This window comes from Henckelia pumila, chromosome 2 (assembly GCF_033568475.1).
Source record: "Henckelia pumila isolate YLH828 chromosome 2, ASM3356847v2, whole genome shotgun sequence".
NCBI lineage: Eukaryota > Viridiplantae > Streptophyta > Magnoliopsida > Lamiales > Gesneriaceae > Henckelia > Henckelia pumila.
The window spans coordinates 174,927,145-174,932,796 of NC_133121.1; the positions used below are offsets into that span (position 1 = coordinate 174,927,145).

Consider the following 5,652-nt stretch of genomic DNA (forward strand, 5'->3'; position numbering starts at 1 on the left):
TTTTCAAAAGGTAGAGCCCAATTGCTTCCAAAGCAACCTCCACGTTTTTACCTCATGTCCAATAAAGGCCCAATAATATGACGCCGTTTATTGTGACATGTCAAGATGACCCATCAATATTAAGTTGTGATGGACGGTCGCCATGTGGATCCCCCAATAATATGAGCCGATCCCATGGGAGTTCCACCCAACTTACAACATGTGTCGATCCAATGTACAGCTTTTCGACGAACGGGCCCCCCCAATAATATGAGCTGGACCGTATCCGCGGGTAGCATCTCATACATTGATCGTTGATGGAAGGTAGGAACATTTAAACAAATTTAAATTTCCTTTATTTATCTTGATATCAATTTTAAATCACATTTAAAATGAGGGATTTTAATTTTGAAAATTTGTCTCATCATTTTTAAAATTTTTTATGCTTGCCGGATTCACACAATTTTGTCTAAAACATGCATACAAACAATAATATCATATATTATATAGGATGATCGATTCCATTTCTAATCGACCCGTGGTTGCCAATCACGAGTCTTAGTCCAATCCTAGGTAATATGCAGTATGCAATGCAATCCTATTACATTAGCTTCCAATTTACATTTCTTCTGTCTTTATTGTCTGCTGGGCCCACCTCCATCTTCAAATCTTCATCTCCCACTAAATCTAATGTATTTACAATAAATAACAATGACAAGTAGGGGATACATTTTTAAGGGGTGGGAACGGGCCATAAACCAAGCCCACTTTTATTACATATGACAATTCATATTGGGCCATAAACCAGGCCCATTAATAAATCCAACAACAATAAAACAAATGTAAATTCCTAACATACACCTATAAAATTGGTCATGGCAATCGATCATCCTTATCCAATAACATTTAATTCAAAATTAATTTATTGGATAACATGCAATGGCAATTTAAATTTAAAAGGATAAAATCATATTTCATATATAAAATCTTATTTTACATACAAAATCATATTTTATCTTTTTATCAAATAAAATCATATTTTATTTATAAAATCCAATTTTATATATAAAATCATATTTTACTCAATATATCCATAAGATCATATCTTATCATCAATTGTACCAAAAATAATTAATTTCAAAATTCAATTTAACGGATAAAATATTTAAATTTTCCAAAAATTCAAATTTGTCCAAAAATCAATTTTAAAATTTTCGGACTCGAACAATTCGATCCGACGCCTCGTGGACCAATCAAAAACAATTTTCGATCGGACCAAAAATAGAATTTTAACATATTAAAATTTAATTTTAAAATTAAAAAATTAATTTTTCCGCGGGCCGCCCGGGACACTCCCAGGCTATCCGCGCCTCGGGCCAGCCCGGCTGCCCCTAGGGCAGCGACGAGCGCTGCCCCTCCCCGGGGCAGCGACCATCGCTGCCCCTCCCCCGGGCAGCGATCCAATCGCTGCCCGGGTTTTTGCCCGGAAATTTTTTTTTTTTTCATTTTTAAAATATTAATTTTGTTTCAAAAAACCGAGACTTAAAAATTTTTGTACAATCGATTAATTTAATCGCTTGATCTGAGCAACCTGTCTCTGATACCACTGTTGGAGAACTGCGATCAGATCAATCAGAATTGATACCCGGTGCAGCGGAAGTTTAAAATTTAAATATGGAACGATTCCATGATGGGTATCAAAACTTTACGATTAAATTGTGTGTGTAAAAATTAAATAAAAATTATAAATTTTTACCTCCAATCTCGAATCGAGATTTATGGACACCAACAGATTGCTCTGCTCTTGTTGTATATCCCTTGAACTGATGGACGAACTGTTCTTCAATCAGGTCCACGAACGGATAATTAATCCCTCTGATAGATTGCACTAGAAAATCTATCAGAAGTTTCTATGAAGAGAATTAACGAATTTGATCCGTTAAACCAGACTGTAATTCAAAATCACAGGCTGGATTTTCCTGAGCAGAGGGAGAGGGGGGCGGCCACTTTTTAGAAAAATAACTAGGGTTTTCGAAAATTTGTGACCTGTTCTGTGTAATTTCTGTACTGCAATAACTTATTTATAATGTAGGCCACTAACAGTTTAGGGCCCATTAGTCATAAGTTCAAGCCCGACAAGCAAAGCCCGCATGTTCAGAAATTAATATAAAATTCACCGTGACTCCGATTGATAAACCGATTTCACCAATGTGCACAGAAACCATTTCTGCACCTTTTAAAGTCAAGATAAATTTTTCTGAATCCGAATTCAGTGGTTTCAAAAAATGCCCATCACTATGTCATTTTAGGAAATCTTACTCCTCTACTCTTAAATAAGAAGTTCAACTTCTTTGTTCATTAAATTTAACTCTTTAAATTTAACTATCTCAACGGGGATTAAAAATCCATTACTCTGTGTGACCCTCAATGGTTCAGGGATACAGCTAGCCGTGGGCTCACAACTCCTTGTGACTCGGAACAACAATTTCCGACTTGCTGATGAAACTTAAAATTTGTAATTATTTATATGTTAAAAAGTGTGTTTTAAAATTTAAGTTTAATTAAAATTATGAAGTTGTATTATTTTAGTGTTATGTGTTTATATTTAAATGTTTTACTAAAATGTTGTATTTTACGGTTTGCGCAGGTTTGGTAAAAATAAAATTACTCAAGCTACAGTGGTCATAATGGAGTAATCTCAAAACCTGTAGAATCACAAAAGAGGCATCTTCAACTTTGTAGAAGACAAGAAATTCCAAAAACTTCATTAAGATGATCAAAATAATAAAACATCAAAATGGAGATAGATTTACTTTTACTATGACCAGCTTGGAGTAAAAATATCATAAGTATTTCATATTTTATCCAAAAGGGGTGAATGAGTTGTCCAAACACATCTACACAAAATATCCTACGTGTTCTATGTTGAAAATAAAGGCTGAATCGGTGGTCTAAGGCATCAAACATGCCAATTAAAGTTGGGTCATGGTATTGACATTCAAGGAGACAAGCACCCACCAACTTTACTATTTCACATTTAATGAGCCTTGGACTCTTCCTCTCATTTGGCCTATAAATAGATGTGTTGTATAAGCTTTGTAGTGTGCAAGAGTGTAGAGAATTCTTCATTTGTAAAATAAATATTGTGTGTGTGAGAATAAAAGTTTGAGTGTGCAAGTTTCTCAAGTTCAAGTATGAAATTTCTTTTATCTTTATTCTTGAGTTTCATGTTCATGGAAAGCTAAATCTTTTTATGTCAAGGTGAAAAGGTTTCATTGTTGGTCAAGTAAGATTGTCTATATTTTGTATATTCTTTTCTTTTCTATTTTTATTTTTACTAATTGATCTTTATTTGTAGGTATAATTTTGGATGATTTGTTGTTATCTATTTACATCAAATGCTTGGTACCTTGAATGTGGTTACCTTGATTTGTTGTCAAATATGATACAATAATTACTACAATAATTATATACTATAAATATATGTATCTATTTATAATAAAGTCATATATATTATTTAGACGATAGCGTGACACTGTCGGTTGTTCTAAATAATATATTGTGATTTGAACTAACATTTACTTTATCGCATCTAACTTTTACTTTATCGCAACTAACATTTACTTTTCCGCAACTAACATTTACTTTCTCGCATCTAACTTTTACTTTTCCGCAACTAACATTTACTTTATCGCATCTAACATAAAGTCATATATTTTATTTAGACGATAGCGTGGCTCTGCCGGTTGTTCTAAATAAAATATTGTGATTTGATCTAACATTTACTTTTATGTCAATTTATATTTATGCATTTATATATATATAATGGGTACCATGTATTAAATATCGGTGGATATTAATATAGTGGGAACTATATTATATGATATACTTGTTTAAATATTTAATTGTTCTTTTTATGTTTATATTTATTCATCTATATATATATTATGGGTACCATGTATTAAATATCGGTTAATCTGATATTAATATAGTGGGAACTATATTATATGATATACTTGTTTAAATATTTCATTGTTCTTTTATGTTTATTTTTATTTTAGTTTCTTTTATTTATTTTTATTTAGCAATCTTAATTAAACCAACAATGAACCTTTGAAACCTTGACAATTTTATAATTTGTGTATTTGAAGTTTTATAATAATATTTTCATCTATAATATATTATTGCTAAAATTAAACTTACAACATCCTCTCCGTGGATCGATCTCGTACTCACGAGTATATTACTTGCAGACAACCTACACTTGGGTGAATTACAATTTAAGTTGTAGCAAGTTTTTGGCGCCGTTGCCGGGGAGGTATAAATTAAGTTTAATTTTGTTATTATGTAAATAGTATGTTGTTTTTAATTGTATGATTGTTTGGAGTCGTAAACAAAGTGGTAGACTTGTTCGAGTAACTGAAAATATTTTAAACATGGACGATAATTCTAATAATCAAGATGATAATAATAATAATAATCATCATCAAGAACATGAACAACCAAGAACACTTAGGCACCATATGAATCCAATAAGAACTAGTACACCATCTTGTTTAGTTTTTCCTCCTGATGCATCTAATTTCAATTTTAAGCCACAAGTCATTCAACTTTTACCAAATTTTCATGGCTTAGATTCTGAAAATCCATATTTGCATTTAAGAGAATTTGAGGAGGTTTGCAACACTTATAATGATCAAAATTGTAGCATGGATACTGTTCGATTAAAGCTTTTCCCTTTTTCCTTAAAAGATAAAGCTAAAACATGGTTGCAAAATTTGAGATCAAGTTCAATAAGATCATGGGAAGAAATGCAACAACAATTTCTAAAAAAGTTTTTTCCTTCCCATAGAACAAACTCTTTTAAAAGACAAATTACAACTTTTTCTCAAAAACAAGGGGAAACATTTTATCAATGTTGGGATAGATATAAAGAGTTACTTAATACATGCCCACATCATGGTTTTGAAATATGGAGAATAGTTTCTCACTTTTATGAAGGTTTAATACCTAAAGATAGGCAAATGATAGAATTCATGTGTAATGGAACTTTTGAAGATAAAAACCCAAATGAAGCTATGGAATATTTGGAGTCATTAGCAGAAAATGCTCAAAATTGGGATAATATAGGCTCAATTGAACCACCAAGTAAAACCAATAATTCAACAAATGGGGGTGGTATTTATCATCTTAAAGATGATGTAGATGTTCAAGCTAAACTTGCATCTTTAGCAAGAAAAATCGAGTCATTAGAAATGAAAAAGAGTGATCAATTAAAAAGTGTTCAAGAAATTGTTTGTCATATATGTGACACACATGATCATCTTACAAAAAATTGTCCTACTTTGCCTTCATTTAAAGAATGTCTCCATGAACAAGCCCATTATGTTAACAATTTTAAAAAACCAACATTAGATCCTTTTTCACAAACATACAATCCTGGTTGGAGAAATCATCCCAATTTTAGTTGGAGGAACGATAATAATGCACAACCTTCACAACAACCTCTTCAAAATAACCAAAATCATCAAGGTTATGCTCCTTATATTCCACCTCCAAGAAAAAATTTTGAAGATGAAATTCATGCATACATTCAAAAGCAAGAGTCTATCAATATTCAAAACATTCAATCTATGAATGATTTGAAAGAAACTCTTGCAAAATTTGCATCTG

General features: G+C 31.7%; 1 non-coding gene across 1 annotated transcript; it reads right to left on the reverse strand.

Moving 5' to 3' along the window:
- Positions 1–4,834: 4,834 nt before the first annotated feature.
- LOC140885807 (small nucleolar RNA R71) lies at positions 4,835–4,945 on the reverse strand. The gene has a single exon (XR_012151223.1). It is a non-coding gene; the product is annotated as a small nucleolar RNA R71 (small nucleolar RNA).
- Positions 4,946–5,652: the final 707 nt, after the last annotated feature.